Here is a 24692-nt window from a genome sequence, read left to right on the forward strand (position 1 = left end):
GCCGAGAAATATTGCTACCTCTCGTATAATCTACCAGAGTAGGCCACACTGTAAGAAGCCCTCTTGTATCCCTAAGCACCCGTGTGCTTGCAATGCTGGGCTATTTGCGGAAGCAAAGCTCGACCATGAGTCGCCGAAGAGTCAACACAGAACTCCTGGCCGGGGCAGCGTCGCTGCTTATATACAATTCTGAGCGCCGCGCCAGCGCCTCTAGTGGATTCTCGTGAACTACGAGAGCGCTGCTTAACATGAACTGCCATCTATACAGATTAATAATGAACTATTATAACAATAACGCTCCCTAGTGAGATATGGTAGAACTACGTTCTCTACCAAGCATAGCAGTGAAACCCTATGCAGAAGCGATAACACAATAGATAAGATTATACAATGCTATTCAACAATGACAAATGCGTAACTTGTGGCGATCTCGCAGGATCGTTGCAATATCAAATCACCTCATCCAGCAATTTTATTGAGAATATTATTATTAATAAAATAACTGTTGTTAAACTCTGTATTATTAATAATGCAGATATTGTTGTGAAATTATATGTTGGAAATAATACATTAGCTGTTGTAAAATTCCAAATTACTTACCTTGTAATACTTGAAACGAAACTTGGTTTCATTTGGTCTTTTGCACTATAGCACTTAAGAGTGAAAGTATTGCCACCTGTCGGTTGTCTAAGCTACTATTAACACACTTTTCCACCTAATATTAGATCATACATTGTGGAACTTACCAACAGCATCGTGTTCAATATTGTAATGCCTAGCGTAGCTTTTGAGTTTTCATAGGCTTTGGGTAGGCGACCGAATGAACTAATATTATTTTTCCCCAAACGTGATGAGCTTCTCTATTCTTCACAAGAGTTCAAAGTGCAACGTTCATACACAAACGCGTCGACAGTTCGCAATCCAACAGAGAGCGGTGTTTAATATTCATATTTGCGAACGGATAAATTCGAACCAGAAATCAATATCGAACCAATACGATTAATAAGCCATCAGCGGCAAAAGGCAGTTCCATAAGCCGTTTGTGTGTGCGTACGCTGTGCATTCGTTCCCATACGCATTACTTGCATATGACGGATGCGACTATGAAACGTTCAATATTGTAGTTAAAAACCAGGTTAATTACCAACATTGAAATTGCAACACTTCCTGCACGATTTCCAATTATCGGCCCCTTGCAGTCTGCACAATGAGTCCACCCTCCCCCGCCCGTTCAAATTTAACGCACACCATAATTAAACATCGCTCCCAGCTAATGAGTATTGAATCAGCAATTAGAGTTGCATTATTCAAGCGGTTTGTTCAAGAGGAAGAAAAGTAGATGTGGAAACAAACGCGAATCAATGCGCGGCTTCACTCCCAGAAGCATTGTCATTGGGTGAATACTTTGGTCCTGTGTGTCTCGGCCCACATGACGAGCCTGCTAGAGGTAGATTTAGGTGGTGAAGAAAGCGGGTGTAAAATTGAAGGACAAGTCGCGCTTCGGACGATTTTGGGAATACCAAAGAGTAAAAACACGTGACTAATCATTTTTAGCGAATCTCAACAAAACTGTCCAAAACTGGGTCATGTTTCTGTGCTGGTCGCATTATTTTGGGTACATTTATATTAAGTTGGCTACACTGATTCAGTACAAACTCCGTGGTGCAACAATCCTTTCAGGACCAACGTCTATCAAGCAGATTTTTATTTGATGTCCCACTGTCTGACTTTTTAGACTCGAGTCGTCTACTTCCTTATCCCGTAGCTGTCTTCACGATGCAAATTTACACTGGAATTGTGTAGCTCTCACCCTGAATCGAATCCGAGAACACTTACTCCAAAGGTGAGAGACCTAACTATTCTGCTAAGCGGGAGCCCTACTGAAAGCCAAACTAAGGTAGAAATTCACAGTGGATTGGGTAAAAAGAAAAACTAGTTTCGTGACATTTTAAGTCAACGTAGCATTAACTACTGTATTATCGAAATCCTGTATGAGTTTTTTTTTTCATGTATTAAGCCCATTATGTGCACAGATAAGCTAATCTGATTTGGACCTACAGTTCAAAGTTGGATCCGAAGCACTATATGTCTCCATCAGGCACTTTATTACAATTCGAAGACGTTATTAGGAATGGGCACAAAATCCGGATATCAGGATTTCAAATTATCCGAATATCCGGATAGTACAGATTTGATGAGGAATTTATAGAAAATCGATACAGTGAAATACGAACATGACAAATAAAAGAATATGTGTATAGCCTGTAAAACAGATAAACGATAAACCCGTCCGGATAAGGCACGCATCTGGATACCAGATATCCGAACATCTAATAAACCGGATATACGGATAATTTTGATAATCCGAATAATTCGAATATCCGAATATCGGATATCCGGATATTTGAAATCCGGATAGAAAATTATCCCATATCCGGATAAAATTTAAATGTTACCACTAAGGAATCGGGGAAGGCGGCTAAATTCTGCAGAAACGAAACATAAAATCTCCAATCTAATCTAGGGGTATCTAATATGAGGTATTTACAGCAAAGGTGTCACGAAAATCAAGTGACGTATTATCGTAATTTATGAAGATTCTAAACATTAGACCGAAAAACATGTGAAACCCAAAAGCCTATAATTCCAAAAGGAATGTGTGAAAGAAAGGTTCTCTTCTGTTGCTGCTCTACAGAAAGTCCCAACAGAGTACAAAGGGAAGCAAAGCACAACAGAAGAGAGAGATAAATTATTATTCCAAAATTCCGGACACTTAAGACATTATTGGAAGCCGTGCGATTGAGCACATTATCATCAATCGATTATAAAGGCAGAAAGAGTAATTGTGAACAGTTAAAGAATTTACTGTAGTCAAACGTCTACTACGAGAAGAAAAGGATACTATTGAGAATGACCCAAGGAAAGCTCTACACAGACGTTCTTAGTAATATCAGCACATGTGCATGAACATTTGGAATTCAAGCGTCCTGAAGAAATATTCAAATGCTTTCTTTTCAGCAAGGCACTTATACATATAGAAGAAAGCCGCACCGTAACAACAAGAAGATGAGATGAACATTTGAATTTGAAATGATTGCATGCTTTTGTTAATTTTGAATTCACATGGCATGTGCTTATACGTGGGTTAAGTCATAAGTCATGGCAACTATTCTTTATCTCGCGAACAGGGGACAACAGGAAAAATCTAAGATATACGTTTGAAAGTGTATGGAATGTACGTACTTTCGAAAGAAGCCACTAGATGTTGTATGTGAACAAAGGTGGGGTAGTAAGCACGCACCCAAGTTCAGTCGGTGAGTGACAGCGTTCGAAAATGGAGGCCATGAAGCAGGTGTAATGTTGGTAAGTTAAAATAGCAGATCTCCGCGGCAGAAATGCACGGGAAGCACTGGGTGTGCATGCCATAATAAAACACATGTGAATAACCTCGGTGAATACTTTGAAGGTTGTTGAACAGTTTCATGTCATAATCAGACACTGTTGTCCAATGTCCTTTGTTCTGCCTCGTCCCTACGACAGTCTCCTGCATCCAGACTTCATCTAGTGGCTTCATTCGAAGATATATTCCATACACTTTCAAACATATATCTTAAATTTTTCGAGTTGTCCCCTGTTCGCGAGAAAAAAAAATAGTTGCCATGACTTATGACATAACCCTCGTAGTTCACCATATTTTTGGACTGAAGATGCCTGACAGACTGCACTTCTAAGATATCTGTTTTAACAAAGCGACTTACCTTATGGTCACATTGGATTCGGTTTCTGGCGACTGACAGACGTTTTGACGATGTCGTGGCTACACTACTTTACAGCATCAGGAAAGTCGTCAGCGTACTGGGCAAGTTCCTTGTGTAGAATGTAATGACAGCCAGTAATGTCTAGCATCGGATATCCCTTTGCTGAAAATATTATTGGAGAGATTGTGCGGGATCCGAAAAAGTCGGTACAGGATCGGGAAAGAAATGTCTAGTCCCGATAACGACTTTTGAAAATGATTTCCCAACTTTCTGGGATCCAGAACAGTCGAGAAATTCCAAATCATCGTGCATAAAACTCGTAAATGCTCAATGTTTCTGCACTATAAGTGTCTGAATTTTTTTTAAATTTACCGTTTTCATTCCGGAAGTGCAAAAACAGTCACTTGGAAGGGAAATGGTGTGTAGAATTCTAGATTTTAAGCGTGCCGGAAAATTTCGAATATTTACCGTCCCGAAAATTTCCCGACTTAGTCCTGAAATAGCGAATTTTTCCGGTCCCGAACTTAGTGATTACCCGTCCTGAGCACTTTTAAGACAAATATTGTCAGTGCTTTGCAATTTCCCTGTAATTTCAAACTACCTTGTTCCAGATTGTCATATACTGTCCACTATTGTCGCCCGAACAAAGCAAGAAATCAAGAATAAAGACCTATCGGGCACTACACGTGTGCGAGTTCGGCCGAAAAAAAAACAAGAAAAAAGAAAAAGAGTTTGTTGGAATCAGTGGTCTGTAAAATACAGCTGTGTACGTCGAGGTAGCTCGACTCCAATCTGACGTCCACCTTTATTTACATTGTGTTGTTTACCGTGTACGCCAGTGCAAAAGTTCTACCGAAACCGAACCCAATGTGATCATAGCCTAACCTGTCTCCACTTGCCTAAATGCACGGCCATGAAATTAGGCGGGTGGCAAAAGTACCCGCTGTTGCCACGTTGGAGCACAAGCCCGTGTGTTCGGAGGTTTAAGAGAATGAAAGTTCTAGCTCTAGAGTTGGTCCTTGTAATCCATGCGATACAAACTGACGGTATTTGCTCGAAAAGTCAGGGATGACACAAAGTGCCCCGGAGAGGTGTCGGTCTGACGCTCGAACTACACTGAAAGAACAGATTAGTTGCAGGGGCAAAATATATTTTGCTGGAGAAAATTTCTTACGGTTAAACAAAGTTTTGTTACTCCTACAGTGCAACTGTTTCCATAAACCATTTGGTTGAGTTCCCTTAACAAAACTATTTGTTTAACCTTATTTCGTTTCACCGAAACATGCATTGTGCACCGTGACAATCTCTTGTTACACTGAAACATATTTGTTGCTTATCGGAAACAAACCTGATGTTTGTACTGGCAAGTGTGACAAAAACAAACATGGCGGATCCCGAAAGGAAGGGATCGAAGATCTTCGATTTTATTTTAAAGTTGTGGGGATTTGAAACCGTGATATCTACATTTGCTGGTAAGTGTAACAGTATTGATGTTAAATGTTGTTAAATATGTTAAGTAGGAAGTGTAAATTATAGAAATGTATAAATACAGGCGTATGCAAATTTTGAGGTGGTTTTGTCTTATGCAAATATGTAATATCTGATCATGCTGAATATAAAATACAATATATCACAAGTGGTGCAAGCGTGTTTTACGTTAACATACGCGCAATAGCTCAGTTGATATAGGCTAGCATCTTGACTACCATACGGACAACCTGGGTTCGATCCTCGGGTTAGGTGATCTGGGCCAAGCAGGCATTTCCCCAACAGTTAAGATAATTTGTATAACAATGTACCTTTTGATTGTAAGCTACTGGCGCAGCAGTGCAACGTGTACCGTGTTAGTTTCTATCACATACTGAATCTTGTTACATTATGGGGTTCGTTGTTCCACTGTACTCCCTCGAGAATTGCTTTGTTTTTTTTTAGAACAACAGAGTTCGATGTTTTACGTAATATAAAATTATTTCCAGCGTGCGGAAAACACAAATAACGGATATATCTAATCCCAAAATATGGTCAGCATAAGTGCTTTTTTCCTCTAAATAGACGAACAAAATTTATATCCCCTGAAAGTACGTACCTTCTACTTCCATTTTCTGGTGTTACTTTTCCGATTACTATTATATTATTGTGCGTAAAAAATGTTTTTCCTGCTACTAAAAGCAATGCATTTCTCCATTCGTTCGCGTCCATGTTGTTTACGCACAGTTGCTGTCATTTGTTTCGGGGTCTTCCTCTCAGCACAAGAGTTTTCCTACCTTGTGTTCCAACGTCAGACGAGGAATGCCTGTTAGGTTAGGTTCCATTAGCATAAATACAATGAAAAATTATTCTTTGGGCTAAGAGAATTAAACCAAGCCAGCCTACAATATAAATGCTTTGTGCGATAAGTGAGACCCTTCGTTTCGCAGAATTCGAGTTTCTTTCATTATTTCAGACGAGGAATGCTTACAAGGTTAGGTTAGGCCTGTTAGGTTGGGTTCCAATAGCATTGACAAATGTTTTTTCCTGCTACTAAGAGCAATGCATTTCTCTATATTCATTCTTGTCCAACCACGTTTCTCCTAAGCAGCCCATATTCCGCGGTGGCTCAGTCGGTAACGCGTCTGACTACCATGCTAAAGGTCCCGGGTTCGATCCCCGGCCGGTTCAAATCCGGGAACTTTTCTAACGATGGAAGCGGCCCCGGCGCCCACCCAGCGTCGAATAACATGGGTACCTGGGGGAAACCCTGGGGGGTAAAGGCGGTCAGGTGCGTGATGCTGATCACATCACCCCCACTCACGACCGGATCAAGAAAGTGTGGGGCGTTACCCCCACACCCCCTATACGCCTTCATGGCGTTGTGCTAAGCACAGGGGAGCACTTTACCTTTTTTACCTTTTACTGTTCTGCTTCATGTTAAAGTAACAAGTAACACTTGTACTTTTCTTCACATTAACACATTTCTGCAGGCTATAAGCAAGGGAACAACACAATCCTCATAAAGCATGAAGAATATTTCATTTCCTTGAGAGGGTTAACACATTATTGTGATGAAAAGGTCAAACAGCGTGAAATGAAATTTTTGAAATTTGTATTGCATTTTTATTCTTTCACTCAGCAACATTCCACAAAATAAGTATTTTAATCTTGTGCGCATAAAAATGGTGCATCATGGGTAGTATGTCATAATGTTCCCTGTGCCTACTAGGTTATTTCCAAGTTTTTACCACAAAAATGGTTGCCAGGTGCAAAGTAAATAGTAAGGTGATTAGAAATGTTCTCCCACCTCAGTATTTCCTTTGGTTTTCCTCAAGAAATATTTATTTCTTCAGTTTTGGTTCATATGTAATACAGTTACTTGTTTTGCATGAACATTCAATTTAGTGCTTGTTTGCTTTGATTGTTAGGTTCAGTGTCTCTCTTTATATATGTATAATCTGTGCAAAATCCCTATGCTTAGTATGTTAAGCAGTTAGATCGAATGGCTCTCTTCATAAACTCTATTACGGTAATTTTATTTATGCTTAGTGCCATTGATTTTACCTACAAAACATTGGCAATGTGTGAAATATAGAAAGTACTTGATGAAATAAAATACTGGTGAAAGTAGTTACTCTGAAAATTTGTTGTGCCCCTTTATTTTGTTGGCCCCCACTCCACCAACATACCACACAAAGGTAAAGTGTTTTAATGGTGGTATCAGAAGATTTTAGAGTACAGAATCATGAAACATATGTTTAAGTAGTTATGGTAGTTAGAATGTATTCTGAAATGGTATGTTTCAAGCACAACGGGAATGCCATTTCACAATTGTACTTGAAATGTTTAAACATATATATCAAATCATAATAAAATCATGAAGATATATGTGAATTAAATGTAATTGAAAGAGGGAAGACTAAAACTAACTGCATAACCTACTCATGTGTGAATACTTCTCCCATAATTTTTAGACACACATTGGTAGGCTCAGTCTTGATTAGCCTACCGACAAACTTTCATTCAGAGAAATAATGAAGAATGAATATTGGCAGGAATCAATAGAAATTTGAGCGTAGCCTTTTTTCTTTACTTTTATTCTCATTGAGAAAAATGACAATTTAGAATTTGTTTATGAATTCTCAAATAAGAACATTGTGTTTTTACATTTTTTTCACTCGTAATGTTGTTCTCATACCTGTGGTTGATAGTATACATATTTCACTATTATTTATATTGTTATTAAAGTTTAGAAATGTATCAGAGTGGAAAGTATAGTTTAATATTTCCTTTTTTTGTTTATCTTAAAGATGACTAGTGGCCAATAGCAGTGAACCATGAACATTAGAGCATTTTCACAATACCTGCTGGAGCATGAAGAAAAAGGAAATATCAAAAGTGGCAGAATTACACATGAATCATTGGCCTGTGCTACAGCACAAACTGAGATATACATTGGTAAGCATTTGTCTAATTGCTTTATGAATAAATAATTATAACATTTCTAAACTATTAAAAGTGATCAATACTTTGTACAAATTAAACATTTTTTGAGAATAAAGTTTAACAGTAGGAATTGATAACTCACCAGGTAAAAATCCTCTCTGGATATGAGTAGGTTAACTGTGCATGTGTGGGTTTTGTTAAGATTTCTGTAGCATTAAATAGTATATTTTCCTCTTTCAAATGCACGGCGAATATTTCCAATCGTTACAAGGCACTTTATATTTTTCATTGTTGTTTATTTGAAGTCTCTCCTGAGATCAACAAACCTCGTATCAAGTGGTATATCACAGATCATTGTTAAGGTTTTTTTTACTTCCTTTATGCACAAATAGGCTAATTGTAACTGGTCCTGCAGTTTAAAGAGAAAGTCAAACTATTGCCATGTGCCTCAAGGCAAATGCAACATGGTAGGCTCACACATGAGTGATGCACACATATATCTTTCCCAAGAGCTTCATTTCCATATTTTGTACTGGTGTATGCAGTATTTTCAATGCTATTTATACGTATTAACAGTATTGGCCAAAGGATATACCGTATTGTGACTGTACTTTTATGATATATTAGTTTCGTAATGTTATGATATTGGCAAGGGGTCCCGAGTTCAATACCTGGTGGAAGCACATAGTGGTTTGGATCCCACCCTAATCTGTAGGTCCAGTCCCGATTAGCATTACTCTGCATTAAGTGGATTAAAAACACCAAATCAATCGATTATCATAATATTGGCAAAATATATTATGTCTATAAAACACATTTATTCACTGATACCTCACAAATTGCATGTATCTCTGGTAATTGTTTAAATATACGATGAGTTAATGAAAATACAAGGAAGCAATTGTGTAGCCCAGAATAGTAAAAGTGCCTCTTTCTACCACCTCACCCTTTTCTGTGTTGCAAGTTGAAGATAAACAACCATATGCTCAAGTTGATTGGTGCATGAGGTCAGATTTTGTGGTGCCCTTAAAAGAGCATTTCATAAGATGTACAGGCAATATTATAAATATCCTAGTCATTCATCTTGCAGAACTTCACATGAAATAAGATATTTACGTATACCTGTTTTAAAAAATCCTGCTAATGATGTATTGTTAATATCACAACATGGAATGAAAGCACAGATATAGCTATATAGAAATAATATATCTACCTTTTTTCTGTCTTTTGGCTGTTAGTTAAGTTTATTACTTCTGCTTTCATTTTTATCTTTTCTAAATATTAAAGTCTCAAGAAAGCTGGAAAGTTAGAAAAAAAATGAAAATTTTAAATTTTTGCCAGTTGAGGCTAACCTATTTTTCTTGCAGTATCAGTTGTGAGTTTAGAGATTCATAATGTCTTAATTTGGAACAAGCTAAAATATTCTACATGGTGTAGCAGTCAAGAGACAGATTTTGGCCGTTGCTTCTTTTACTAATTTGTTTTTGCCATACGTTCATATGTGTGTGTGCATACCAGTGACATAATGGTAACACTTGTCTTGTAATTAAGGTGTAACAGGTTTGATTTTCAATGGAGACATATTGCACTGTGGTTGACATTCCATTTTAAAACTTTGAGTCCTTCTGAACATAAAATGAAATTAAAACAAACTTTCACGTGTTGGTGCTTCTTATGTATGTACAATATAATTTCATTATAAAGAACACCCATGCTAGGCCAGGATTCCAAACTCTCTAGACCTGGGGTTCTAGCCCACCGTGCCAACCACTCTGTGACAGAGATCAGTGTGCCAAATGTATAGTTTCATGTGATAAAATTGCAAACGAATGTTATAATCAACTGCTCAGAGGTTTTTGGAAATTAAAAACTTTACTACTCTTACTTGTACACCTTTTACATTAGAATGCATATGCACACTCCATTTAATAATGAAAGAAGATTTGATAATTATTGCAGCACATGATGTTCAAAATTTTAACTGGCTGGGAGGAGGAGGTTTTAGTTGGGCCTGGGAGTCAGCTGGGGAATGCTTTGCAAGAATTTCTGCTAGCTGGGGGATACCCCCATATCTCCCTCTCACTTCAAGACTGTTTTAATGTGACCTGTTGATACCAGAATTACTTGCAATTGTGAGTATTGTTTTAGGAAAAAGACCAGCATATTGATGAAAGTTATGTGAAGGAATTGTACTCCCTGATGACAAGTAATGGCTTGTGCATCCTTGTAATCAAGGTGTTCCAGATTCAATCCCCAATGAAGGCACAGTGTGGATTCAGTCCCAATCTTCATGTCTGGGCATAAAGTGTACTTACACATTTTTTTTTTTTTCTGAGAGAAGGCCAATTTGGACACGTTTCAAAAGTTACACAAGCTTAACGTGTTAAATGAGTTATGGTAACTGGCTGTCCCATAAGTTTCATTATGCTGTTCCAAAAGTCTCATTTCGTGCAAGAACGAGATTCACCAAACGTACGAGCCAGGAGGCTGGTTTGTTTGGTGAGAATCATCTGCTGCTTACGGAAAACGTGCATGCTGATGGATTCAAACTGCACTAGTTTGGAAAATGTATTATAATTTTAACAGATAGCGATATGAAGCCACATGCACAAGATGAGTATACCTTAACTGTTCTTGGAATGCGATTAAAATGAGTAACAGTGTCCAAAGTAGAGTTTAGTTTTGCCATAGGGACATTGCTTCCACTGGACTTCATGTGGAAACTTTCTCTAAATCAAAACGCTGCACCTGCGCTTCCGCCTAGAGTGTCCCATAAGTCTGTAAAATAACTGGTTTCACCAGATTCATGAGCCCAGTTATTTTCGTTGAATGCGTTAGTTTCGTTAAGACTTTTGGAACACACCTTATGTTTTATAGACCACTGTGCACTAGGCCAGTACTCTTCATTGCTGGCTGTAGCTGGGTATTAGGCCCTAACATAAATCGTACCAGGTAATAAGAGGTCCAGTGGTTACCAATTAATTTAATTCCAATTTTACTTTTGACAACAAGCCTAGACAGAACAAGCTTTTATTATTTACATTTATGCCATTATTTATTAATATTTCAAAAATCTAGGGTGCAAATGAATGTATAAATTTATAAAATAGAAAGGGGTTAATTGTTTGGGCAGGATTTCAACTTTTATTAAAAGAGGCTGTTGTCTTACAAAGATTGAGAACCACTGCACTAGGTGGTGAAGATACATCACCACTTGCTTGGAATACTCTGAGTCACTGTGGTCCCTCCCTGACAAGGAGGGAAACTGAAGTTTCTATTTTTTTTAGGGGGTTGGGTGGAAAATATTAATAGTTTTGAACTTCCATAATCCGCAATGCAAGTTGAAGTTGGTCATAAGTGTTTAGAAGTGTCTACTAGAATTTGCAACATTGTTACATAGAATTTTGTAAACTGACCAACCAACCAGCAAACTATATTTTATGTTTTTTTTTTTTTTCGTTTTAGATTTCTGGAAACATTCAAAGGCTGAGGGCCAAGAAGAATCTATGCTTTCTTTAAATCAAGTGGTACTCTGACTGCAATTATTTTGAAGTGTTTTTATCATCAATAATGTATCTGTGCCTACAAGCAACTTTTATATGTAATCATGTTTTAATAAGAGCTGTACAATACATTTCTAATAAATTTGTCAGTGTTAATGTATGTGTTATGTTTGGAAGAAATAATTCCTTGTGTATAGCATTTAGTTTAAATTACTTTTGACAATTCTAGCCATATCATGTAAAATCAAAGTAAACCTCCCTGTGTTCATATATAATTTTGTGTACTTGTGCATTCGAGTAGTATAATGTAGGGTGAAAATCCATATTGGAAATTTCATGCCATTAAAGGAAGATTCATAATGTTTTTCCATTAACTTTTCTTTCTCTGCAACGTTCATTGAACATTACGCTGCATGTTAAAAAATACAGTGTCGTCTTACACAATCAACATCCCGCGTTACAAACATGTGCACACAGGTTAGAGCTATTGTAGTGTATACATGTACCATAGATAGTATAGTATATAGTATGCAAATTCATAGCATTTCCAACATTGGTGGTGTTCTTTATATTCCTTTGTCCTTGTGTTTCGAAATCTTGGGCCTCCCCGATGGCACAGTGGTTGTGTCCTTGCCTTGTAATCAAGGGGTCCCGAGTTGGATACCCGGTGGAGGCACATACTGGTTCGGATCCCATTTTAAACTGTAGGTCCAGTCCTGGTTAGCCTTTCTGTGCATCAAGTGGACTTAAAACAACAATTCAATCAATCAATCAAAGTGTTGGACCTGGTTCAGGAACAGAATCAGTTGATTTGTTATTCAATGCTGCTGCTCCAAACCCCATACATTCTTGATTGTGGTATATAAACTGAATATTACAATAATATATAAAATAAAACATGGAATATCAACAAGTATAAGTTCAGGTACAAATGACTAAACCATACCCGCCCACCTTCCTGTCATTTAATAACTTCTGAACCACATGATAACCATCAGCATTCTGTCTGTGCGACAAAAGGTTGACCTGCATTTTATCTTTGCATAAGAGGACTGTGGTAAGTAATTAAATTTATTTTCCTAATTAAGATTTAGTTTAATATACTATAGCTATCAACAGTAGAGCTAATTCCCCTCCTCTATTGAATGGTTTAATAATACTTCAAGATATTACTATTATTTATAATATCAATGTGACAAAATGGAGTACATCACATAGTTGTCTATATGGTGAAATATACTTCTATAAAGGTAATGCAAAAATGTGTAGTGAGATTGCAATGTGTGTCTGCAACATACACAAGACATTGCCTCAAAATAAAGTTTCACTGTTTGAGCTAAGTGAGCTCAACAAGTAGCTCTGCCACTCATCCAGCCAAAAATGAGTGGTGGTCTGGAGGAGAATGGAGGCTATAGCATGGCTCTGATCACATTTCCACTTTGTAAAATGGAAAAAAAAATATATTGGGTCTACTACTTTCATGTCCCCTTTGTACTGCAATTAACAGGAAATTGCCGTACTCCAGGATGCGAAATCATTGAAGACTGGTGAGGGAGGAGGAAGAACTCCATTAACATGAATGCGTGTGAATTATTATGATATGTATATTATATTTATATATATATATATATATCACAGTATATATTAGAAAGTAGTGTGTGAAATCCTGGAAGACAGGGGAGGATTTTCCCTCGCCAACAATTCTGTCCTACAATCCTTCAAAGATTCAGATGGTAAAGGAATTAATTTGATACTTTATATACTTCAATATATATATATATATTGTATAGTGTGCGTAATATAAAATGAATGTATGTATGTACATAGACATTAGCACTGTATATTATGTATATAAATATATAACAAAATATACAATATTAAATATGTGTGTATATATTTATATATACATTAATTCATTCTGTATTTTATATACACCTATGTCAGGAATTAGAAAGTAGCAAACTAATTCCTTTATCAATCGGATTTTTGTAGGACAAAATTCTTGGTGGGGGTAAATTCCCCCCTGTCCCCCAGGATTCCATGCTTTTTAATAATAATAATTCCAACAAAAGATCCTTTACTGCCAACAAATTGATTTGTTTGATGGTACCAATTATTTTGTTCAGAGAACTACACCCGATTCGATACTCCATACAAGAGATTTGGTTGGATGAACAAAATTAAGTCAATCAAATAATTTTGTACAGGGAACCTCAACGTTTTGCTCGCGTATAACAAACAAGGGATTTGGTTGCTGTAACTAGGATTTGTTTCAGCCAACCAGACTTTTCTCTCAGTGTAGGCAACGCAGCCCGGTTGACGTTGCCACACAGGACGCGGGAACCAGCAACTTTTGTCTAGCTCTCGCTTTGCTATTTCCATATGTGGCACCAGCGCAATTCTGCCCAGCCGCCTATTTCCATAACCGTGCGTTTAGGTTCTGATCGGAATAAAATATTATTTTGTGCTTCTTTGGTCCTTTATTTCGTCAACTGTTTCTTTGAGTTCTCCAGTATTGACAATTATGATTCAGATTGTGTAAACAGGACTCTAGGAAATTTAATTGGATCTCTGGACCTTTTTTAGTAAAGAGATAGCCAGAACTAGCTATGAAGATGTTGACCTGCGAAGACCGCATCTACAGAACATTCCCTGACATTCGCTACGAAACTCGGCGGCAAGCTGCCCGGCATCAGCGCTTGTCTTTCCCGATGAACGGGTCAGCGACAGTCGCTAGAGTGGGCTATTAAAATTACAGTTTTCATATTGTGTACTAACCTTGATTACAGAAGGTGTTGAAAATGATGTCCCTCTGCTGCAACACATTCCTGGCATCTCCGAAGGAAATTTGCATTTACACGTGCAAGTTCGTCTACTGTAATTCTCCCGATTTTTCGTACAATACCCTCTTTTCACGGATGGTGTGCGGATTGTCTTTGTATACTTTATTTCCCCATTTTTCTTTCCATTTTTATTCAGAACTGACCCTGTTACTCTAAACTTTTTTATGAGGTTTAATATAAGCGACTGTAGCGAACCCGTTCACCGGGCCGCTTGCCGCCGAGTCTCGCAGCGAATGTCAGAAAATGCTCTGTATAATACTACGTAAGTCTTTGTGCCACGCCGTTCACCATCAGTCTTTCCAAGAAAGGACCCAACTTTTCAATGAAGAAACACTCCTCGAATGAGAAAAATCCATCCTATTTATACATCCAGGTTATTTACAAATTGCTTATCACTTATACTCTGTCCAGGTTGTCTCTGGAGCAAGAGAACGAAAACAAGTGTCTGCGCAATTAATGACGCGAGACGGCTTCACCAATGAACACGTGAGAGGGAATGGGATTGCGTGGAGGGAGGAAAACGACTGCCGCTACCAGCCTTCGCAGCAGCATGTAATGCTTTATTCTGCCCACTCAATCCCCCCCCCCTCCGCACCTTCTCTTCCGCTATGCGCAGCCTTGCTCAGAGAAAGTTGGGAAAGAGTATAGATTAAAGCGGGGTAAGAGTGCGCACTTAGTTTCTGATTACATATATCTAAGCTACCAAAGCAGCCAGAATCTTAAAGTTTATACCTAACAAACCTCAAACATTCTTCTCTCAGTTTCTCTAGGGCTCAGATTAACATTTCGAATACATTTGTAGTAATATGCGTATATTTGTGTAACGAATGGCGAAAATGAGTGGGGTAAAAGTTCGCATGTAGGAATGAATTTTAAATCAATGTTGAACTGACAAATAGGTTTTAAATTTGTAACAAAATTATTTGTAAAGATAATTAGGTAGAAATGTATAAGAGATATCACATTCTTAAAAGGCGAACTGGTTATGATTTCGGTCGATTGGCCTTTCCTGCATTTGTTCTGAGAAATCTTCATTTTGGGGAGTGGAATGATTTCAGCAGGGAAGACTGACTTTGACGCTCTAGTTGATGAGTTAGTCACCGTACCCGAATATGAAAAATTTTGCACAGATACAAACGCATCTTCCACAGTTCTTTGACGCCAACTTTTGCTCCACTGTAATAAACGAACAACGCCGCTTTTTCGTTACCACTAGGTTCTGTCATTTATGGAAAACGATTTGAAACATCTAATCCATTATGACACACACCACAAGTGCCTTACTCAAAAACATGTGGTCAATGATTTACTGAGGTTCATTTCTTATGAACCACAATTTCCAAAAAATCAAAATATTACATTAAGAGGATGAAAAATGACACTTTACTCTTGGTTTCAACGTTCCTCGTTCCAGATGCCTGAAACTACATGTGATTACATTCCGCCATGACACCTTTCAGATTGACTCATTGTTGCCAGCTTCAACTTTGAGTCGAACAAGGATATTTTACACTGCGAAATTTTACCCTCCACGCACTCTTAACCCCACTCAACATGGTAAAGAATTTTAAAATCTTGACCTTTACGATTTTTTGCAATATTTACATATACATATCTATTCATTTGAAGTCAATAATTATTAAGTTTGATTTAGCATTGAATTAACATTAAAATATTTTAACATTAAAAGTAGATATCACATAATTTAAAGTAACTGTCCGTAAAACAATATGCAGGTAATTTGATATTTAATTAAAAACAGAAACATAGAGGGCAGTCATGACGGAACATGACAATATGTGAAACATAAACCTGCAATGTAAAAAACTATGCAGATTGAAAAGTCCTTTAATTGCTCTTCTATCCAATACACCTTTCTATACCGTACAAGTCCTAAGTTATTAGCATTTGAAATTGATAACATTTTCTTACTAGTATATTGTCGCATATTGTCACTCATGAATCGGCGATTCAAATTCAAAACTATTTTACTTCGTCTAAGTATTATACCTCACTCTTGACTTCTTTTCCTATACTTGTCACATACTTTTCGAATTACGACGTCAAAAAATGGTACGTCGATAGGTTTTGCAAAGGAAATCAAAAAGATTTACAGATTACAGATTAACATGAAGATTACGCTGTTTGCAGAGCCGACAATATGTGTCACACTAGCACACAGGAAAGGGGTAATTATCCGGTTCATTCAAGGGAATAATTTTCCCTATGTTTACACAATCGATTATACAACACCGGCCGCTGTTTCGCTGCAAAAGGCAGACCAGCTCATCTCTTTTTTTTATTCACTCACCCCTCCACCGGCCACCCCGCCCCCTCCCCCCGCATCGGATTAGGTCAACGCTTTTGTTATTGCTGGAAACCGCAGGGCCGGCAGACGTTGCCGATGATGGGAGCAAAATTGTAAAACCAAACATACAGATGTAATTGTATTACATGCAGCAATAACTGATATAACTCGATAGAGGAACATGTTAATTCCTTCACAATGAATGTTCCATTCAATTATGACGTCATTCCTGATGGAGCTTTAATGTGAGACGTAAAATAACAAAAGTTTAATTGCCAAAGCGCAAGGGTTGATGGGTAATATCTGTATGCGGAACCTGCGTTTAAAAAAAACGCTCATGTGTTAACGTGTAAGGAAGTCTTGGTACGCAGGGTGATACGTATATTTACTGTGTTGTGCCGCCATCCTATTCTGCACTGATATTTTGTTTGTTATTGTATCCTTAGTGTCCGAGCGCGTTGTGTGGTTGAGTCGGGGTGTCGCCACCAAAGCTTCTGGTTGGAGTCCAGGCCTGGACATTGGTGTTCCATTCAGATGCACCTTCATAAATTTCATCTGATCATCCATCCATCCTCATCACCGTGATTATCCAAATAGTGGCAGAAAAGTGACGTGAATTTAAGAATTTATAAACATAATGCAAATCATAGAAAAGTGAATGCTAGTTTGTATTGTCCATTACACGAGAATTAAACCTAATGTTCTTTAAATTTCTTTAGAAATCAGTGTTTCAAAGGACAGAGATCCACAATTATCATCCAGACGAACTTGGAAACCTTAAGTGATATTTACACTAGTTTTTACGTCTTCAGACTTAGTCCGTTGGCATATTATTTTAATACTTTAAACTATCAATTTGTTCTATAGGCGTGTTTCACCTACGTCACAAACTGTTGCATTGTGGCTTCGAGCAGCCATGATTGAGGCCAGTTCTTGTAAGCATACGAAATTCAAGCGAGCGGACCGAGATACTAACACAGACAATTATGATTTAAAACAAACGTGCAATTGGTGCAGATGTAACGAACGCCTATCTTCGTTTTATAGCTCATAATGTGGTTGGTAGTCTTGTCATTTTTCACAAAATTTGTGTGTTCCTTGCAACACTGCCATGCACCGTTTCGCCGCAGGAAATGACGTCACAGATGCGATCTATTGTGTTGGGTTGCTAACATTCAAGTGGCAAAACGGGCTTTTTGAACGACTGTAGCGCCGAAACAACGCACCAACGAGAAAAATGTTATTAAGTAAAAGTTGTTTGTTTTGATGTCCTCTATACGTTTCTGTGCTCCGTGGGCGCCATTAAAATGACACCCTGTATCTAGTATGTATATATATTGAATTGAATTGTTGATTAAGTCCACTTCAGGCACATATAGGCTAATCGGGACTGAACCTATATATTATAGTGGGATCCGAACCAATATGCAATGTGCCTAGCCACCACAATTTTTTTAAAAAGTTTCAGCGGACTGTAGGATAAGAGCTGTTGTATTTGTATCTTTTCTTCCACTTTTGGCCAATCTTGATGTTGAGGACGATAATCATGATAGGATATACATAAAAACCACACTGGCGATTATACTGGCTGTGGATCCAGTCACCACAGCCTCATTAGAAGAATTGCAGCAGCATTCCACTTACCACAATCCATACATGTAATTGCCGTTGTCATTTCGTAAGTGAAACATCCAATGGAATTGTGATCGTACATGTAGGAAAAAAACCTCCCCTGCAGCCAAACCATCCTCATGAGATGAGCGCCAAAAAATGTTTTTCTAGCGGAAACGCCCACAGAGGTCCCCAGCTCTTTCTTTGTTCATAACTCGTCCTTTTAGATCTTGTAACCGGGTTCGATATTGCATTTTGCTTGATAGCCACCGGAGCGGAGCAACGTATACTTTGTGAGCGGTTTTTGTCTTCAAGGGAAATAGCTGAGCATCGAATTTTGCGTCCCGGAAAAAAAAAACCTGGAAGAGTGTAACATCCTGAAAACCCAATACGTCATCCTGTTATTCCATACGCGAACGGGGGATTCGGATCAAAGACCTACATGCTCTCCAATTATTAAAATTCGGTTAGGAGTAATTGAGATGAAAGGCTCCATTCCTATCCAATTTTCTCAAGTTAACAAACCTGTTTATTCTGTCAGCAACATCGTATAAGATGTGCATGGGGCCTTTCCCCCAACCCCTCGCTCCATTTCTTGTGCAAACACTCCTCCCCGTCTTTGAGGGTGGTCGCTTTAGTTTCTAGGGCACACAAACCGAACCATGGCTGCTTCGGGTCTTGCGAATATGGCAGCAACTTCCCTCGTAGGTTTCGTGGCAAAATATGCACTTATTTGCAGTATTTGCACAGTCGATTTGCGGTTTACTCGAGTGGAAGCATTGTAATTATTTTGATACGCTCCTAAGGCCAACAATGGCGCGTGTTTTGGTCACGAACAAGCAATTTGAAGACGCCGTTACAATTATGTCGGAAGAAAAATGGCTGTGCTTGAGTGTCGGGATGTTGACACTTGAAATGGTCTAATTATTTGCTTTTAAGTTGGCTTCTCCAAGTGTTATATTTATTCTGCTGTCCTTTCTCGAATTTCGATATATCCAAAGAAGTTGGGAATCAAATTCGTGGCTCTTTCAAGCCGACGGCAAAGGTAAGCAGAATTGTCCACCACTATGCTTATTCATTCTGTTTTATCCCACGCGAGGGGCCATGAATTGAAACAAACACATCCATAAGCAGAGGATATAGCCTCTACTTCAGAAACAATACAAAGTCATTCCTGAAAACAACAAAGGATCTACATAGAATAAAAATGATCAAAAATGGTGATGGACAACTTGCTTGTTATTATCATTGCCGCCAATTGTACAAGTAGAGCGTTTATCCCGTTAGGTTTTTGCCTGTTGTATGGTTATTGATATTGTTTATGGTGTCCAGTGTGATCGAACTACAACAGTGTGTACTCAGGGCGTAAAAATCCGATTTCAGGAAGGATAGATGTATTTTCTTAGTGTGCACTCGTTCGCTCCATAGATCTCACGTTCACGCACCCATTAACCAGAGAAATAACAGGTGGAGTGATACAACTCTCTACATTTTTCTGGGATCGAAACTGAAAGAGAAATATAGATTCTGCAAAATAATGGCACATATTATTTTGGATTGCATTTTGTTTAAAATAAGAATTAATTCCAGCAACTTTTGTATGAGGAATGATCTTTATAATATAGTTATTTCCAGTTTCCACGTACAAAAATCTTACAAACAGATACATCATAGGCACTCTGCGGAGATATATCGGTCTGAACTCCACATTAGATTTTTCTAAACGACACAGCGTAATACAAAGATTTCACTCAATTTTTTCGGTACATAAATTGAACTCATATTTTTCAACAATTGAACCCTCTTTTTTTAAAAGTTGTTTGTGTAACAATGCGTCTGAATAGCTTAATATGATTTTTTGGCTTCCTGTGTCCACCATATGAGGCCTTGTCTTGCTCAGGATAGGGACAGATGGAAGGCCTGTGTTGCTGCAGCCATGAGCATTCGGGTTTAAGAAGGCTAGAGAGTTAGTTAGTTAGTGTCCACTATTGAGGCATACAGTGATTTCGGCCCATTTCGCCTTATTGAGTTTTCACATCCCCCAATACAATTTCGCGCGATTTATGTGACTAACTTTCTAAGGCGAAACGGGACATCCCATTTCGCCTTATCCTGATTGCCCTTAGAAAGTTCGTGTCACATAAATCATTTGAAATTATATTGGGGGAGGTGAAAACGCAATAAGGCGAAATGGGATAAGGCGAAACGGGAGGACACTCATACAGTATAGTAATAATTACAGCCGCGGTGATCCAGTCGCTAAGGTGTGTGACTGATAATGGGAGACCCCCCGTGTTCGATTCCAGGGTACGTGATTACAGCCGCGGTGATCCAGTCGCTAAGGTGTGTGACTGATAATGGGAGACCCCCCGTGTTCGATTCCAGGGTACGTGATTTCAGGCGGGAATTTTTCCAGCAATATCCTTGCATAGAGTGGCTCCGAAATTCACCTTGCCTCTAATAAAGGGATATCTGGGGGTAGAGGCGGACGGAGCGTGGTGATGATTACCTCATCTCCACAAATGGCCAGGTTTGTGAATAAGTGAGGCCATACTTCCACATCTTCCCATTTGCCTTCACGGCTGTTCCAATGTGCTGGAGAAAGCTTTGGCTTAGCCATACCTTATTATCATCAATTCTTTCTCTCAACTACAACAAATGGACTTTGTTTTGCGCCTAGTTATGTATCATAGAGTGGCTCTACTTGTACACTAGACCGAACAAATAGTCTAAAGAGCAATATATATACCCGAAACAGCAACACATACCAGTAGTGGCTCTATTTCTTGTGAAATGTACCGAATAAATACCCAAAACAGCAACACATACCAGTAGTGGCTCTATTTCTTGTGAAATGTACCGAATACATACCCGAAACAGCAACACATACCAGTAGTGGCTCTATTTCTTGTGAAATGTACCAAATAAATACCCGAAACAACAACATATACCAGTAGTGGCTCTGTTTCTTGTGAAATGTAACAAATAAATACCCGAAACAGCAACATATACCAGTAGTGGTTATATTTCTTGTGAAATGTAACGAAAAAGTACCCGAAACGGTGACATATACCAGTAGTGGTTCTATTTCTTGTGAAATGTAATGAATAAATACCCGAAACAAAAACACATATCTGTAGTGGCTCTAGTTCTTGTACAATGTACCGAATAAATAGCGGAAACAGTAACATGTCGTCTATGTTGAGTCAAATAAAGATCATAGTAACTTGTGGTGGTTTCTTCTCTCCTCCAATGGTAACGTCCCTTAGCTGCTGAGACATGAATACCCAGAGGTATCCTGACATAAAGGGAAAAGGCTCGGAAGTTGAGCTTCAGGAGGTACGGGATATGACACACCTTGCTCTTTGGCCCTGGCTCACCTCACAGGAACGCCGTCGGGTACAAAACCAAAAGAAGGCTTGAAGGATGGGGCGACCGAATGAAGATCAAAGCAAACGAAATGCATCTTTGATGCGGGGAGAAACTAGATTTGGTTGCGATATTCTCCTACTCCTAAAACGAGACCTCCACTGCATGACAAGCGTTCGTGCTCAAAGGGCGTCGTGGTCAAATAATGCACAAGAGAGGTATTTTTTTTTTAACGTTAAATTCTCTCCACGCGAACTTAGAATTTCTTTTCGCAGCAACACACAAAGTGTACATATGTCTGAAGGATTCTTGCTTGACCTAGTACTACACAATAATTTACATCCTTTCTACTTTTCTATAGCCTACTTCTCGTAGGAATCTCAGGGTCTACTTTATCAAGAATGGCAAAGCGTCGGCAATGTAACATGTTTTCCGAAGCTGTTATAAGTATAAATACTTCTTATAGGTCCTCCCAGATGGCAGCGTTGGGTGTAAGGGATGCCAACCTCTCTTCTACGTAATACCCTGATTTGAATTCCTGCAGATCAACGAGGTTCTGGCGCCTGGACCCACGGCCAGTATGATCCTCTGTAGGGTCGTGTTACCCTGTGTTTGTCCTTACTTGTGCTACAGCGCCTTTAATAACGTAGTGTGGAAAACGACCCAAGAAACTCCCCAGACGGATGAAAACATAGATGGCAGTGCGGTCAGTACGAGTGCTAATTTTCTTATGAAAGTAATGCGGCTTAGATAGTTTTTGGGAATATATTGTGTAGATTTGTTTGTCTTGAAATGCGGTACGTGAATTGATGGAAACAGTTATATTTGTGGAGTGATTTGCAGTCATGAAACGGCATTAATTTGGAAAGAAAAGTAAAATAAAATTAATAAATAAGCAGCATGCGTAACACAAGAAGAAACATCACAAAGTGATTCCGGACGTCAGGTGTTGGATTGTGTTCTAGAGTTTTATATTTCTATGTTATTAGAATATAAATAGTATCCTGAGAGATATTTCATACCGAGGCGACAAACCAGAAGTGTCGCTTGGAAGCGAGCAGTCCGTAATCAATGCAGCCTTTCGAACCGTAGGGACACAAGCTCTGACTGCACAGTTTCCTCAAGGAGATTTTACACCAAAGCGACACGCGACAAACGATACGAGGATTTCACACCAAAGCGACACGGGTCCTTCGGTCCAAGGCAACTTTCTTACCGAAGCGACACATGTTGCTTGGAAACGAGCCAATCAAGAGCAACATTTCACATCGTAGCGGCATGACGGGAAGCACAGGCCAGCGTTCGGTTGGTGAAATCCTCAAGCGATAAGTGTCGCGTGCCGCTTGTCGCTTTGGTGCGCAATCTATCTAAATCAAGACACTCATTGCATCACGCATGGGCGAACAACAAACCACGGCAACATATTGCAAGCTTCTGAGAAAATGGCCCAGTTTGAGCGACGCACAAGCGACAAAGCGACATGTTTGGCTTATCGTGTCGCCTAGATCTGTTGTTGTAATGTGCGGTTTATCGTGTCGCCTATCTGTTGTTCGCACAATTAGTAGCGAACGCTTGCTAATAGACTGAAGGCACCATGTCGCTTGTCACTTAGTTGGGAACTCCCCCTGTAGCGCGTCGCTTCGGTCTGAGCACCCTTCCTTTAAGGAGCTTTCCGACCGAAGTAACAAGTAGCACGCGAATACGCCATATGAACGTGTCGTTTGCTGTTTCGACCCTAATGTGCAATGAATGCTATTTTACAGTCTGAAAGTGTGTGTCACTAGTGTGACAGTGTGAACATCCCGTGTCGCTTGTCCCATTGATTTGAAAGTTTCCTTACACTCATGTCGATGGCACTAAGAAAGTTTTGTGGGATTCCCCTTGTCGTTTCATGCAATCATCATTATCAACATCGCCGCGATTAGTTTAAAGCGGAAGAAAATAGACGGTAAATATCAAAAATACAAATGCTTCAGTGTGTATATCTTTAAAAGAAATGATGATGATGATAATAATAATAATAATAATGAACCTAATTCATACACAAAAATTTAGTTGCCAAGAGCATTCCACGCGAATGTTTATCCCGTATTATTAACGAAAGTATGACGATAACAGGACGTGGTCGACTGTCTAGAATGTTCGTTTATATCTTCACGACCACTGTACCAAATATCATAGCAATTATCACATTCATAGAAATGCTTCATGTAAAAGAATCAGACGTTGCTCGAAAACTCCATTTACTTCCATTATAAGCAGACGAATGCCATGCACGTGTACCGACACCAGCGCCTCTGGCGGTATCATTTTCGAGTGGAACCAGCCAGAGATGCCAGAACAGTGCAGTTTTCCACACTACGTTATTCAAGGCGCTGTACTTGTGCTGAATGCCTCTTTACAGCCTCAGCTTTTAGGTAAGGTATGGGGATTTTATCCTCGCACAGAGTGTAGTTTTAGTTCTTGGTACGACAATTAGCTTCAAATATTGAGTGGTAAAGGTTTTAACAGACATACTTTATTCTCTTGTTAGGACTCTATTATCAGTTCTGTGTGTCTATATGAATGTCAAAAAATAGCCTATGTGCCAATAATATAATAAAATTAATCAATAACGGTGCCGTTGTACTGTCGTCGCCTTCAAGATAATATTTCTAAAAAATACAATCACTACTTCTGTACTCGAAAAAAAAGCACATAATACGTCAATATCCCGGATCGATGCACACAAAGGTATATATAATTTCTTGAACAGAATCATGTATTTATAACGACATAATCCAACGATATATCTATCGATACTGGATTAGCTATAGTCGTCTCGAAAGATAATTGTGTCGATGTTTTCCTTCGATTCTAAGCCATATTTATACTAATATAGGTT

The 24692-nt window shown here is 38.7% G+C and overlaps 1 long non-coding RNA gene across 3 annotated transcripts; it reads left to right on the plus strand.

Annotated features, from left to right (window-relative positions):
• Positions 1–5153: 5153 nt before the first annotated feature.
• LOC145989760 (uncharacterized) lies at positions 5154–11774 on the plus strand. 3 transcript variants are annotated; one of them, XR_014441891.1, is made up of 3 exons: positions 5154–5230; positions 8039–8186; positions 11640–11774. It is a non-coding gene; the product is annotated as an uncharacterized LOC145989760 (long non-coding RNA). The 3 variants fall into 3 exon arrangements; XR_014441892.1 differs by having other exon boundaries at positions 5163–5230; positions 8047–8186; XR_014441893.1 differs by having other exon boundaries at positions 5177–5242; positions 8047–8186.
• Positions 11775–24692: the final 12918 nt, after the last annotated feature.

The sequence above is a fragment of the Lepisma saccharinum genome, chromosome 1 (assembly GCF_977018435.1).
Source record: "Lepisma saccharinum chromosome 1, izLepSacc3.1, whole genome shotgun sequence".
Classification (NCBI taxonomy): Eukaryota; Metazoa; Arthropoda; class Insecta; order Zygentoma; family Lepismatidae; genus Lepisma; species Lepisma saccharinum.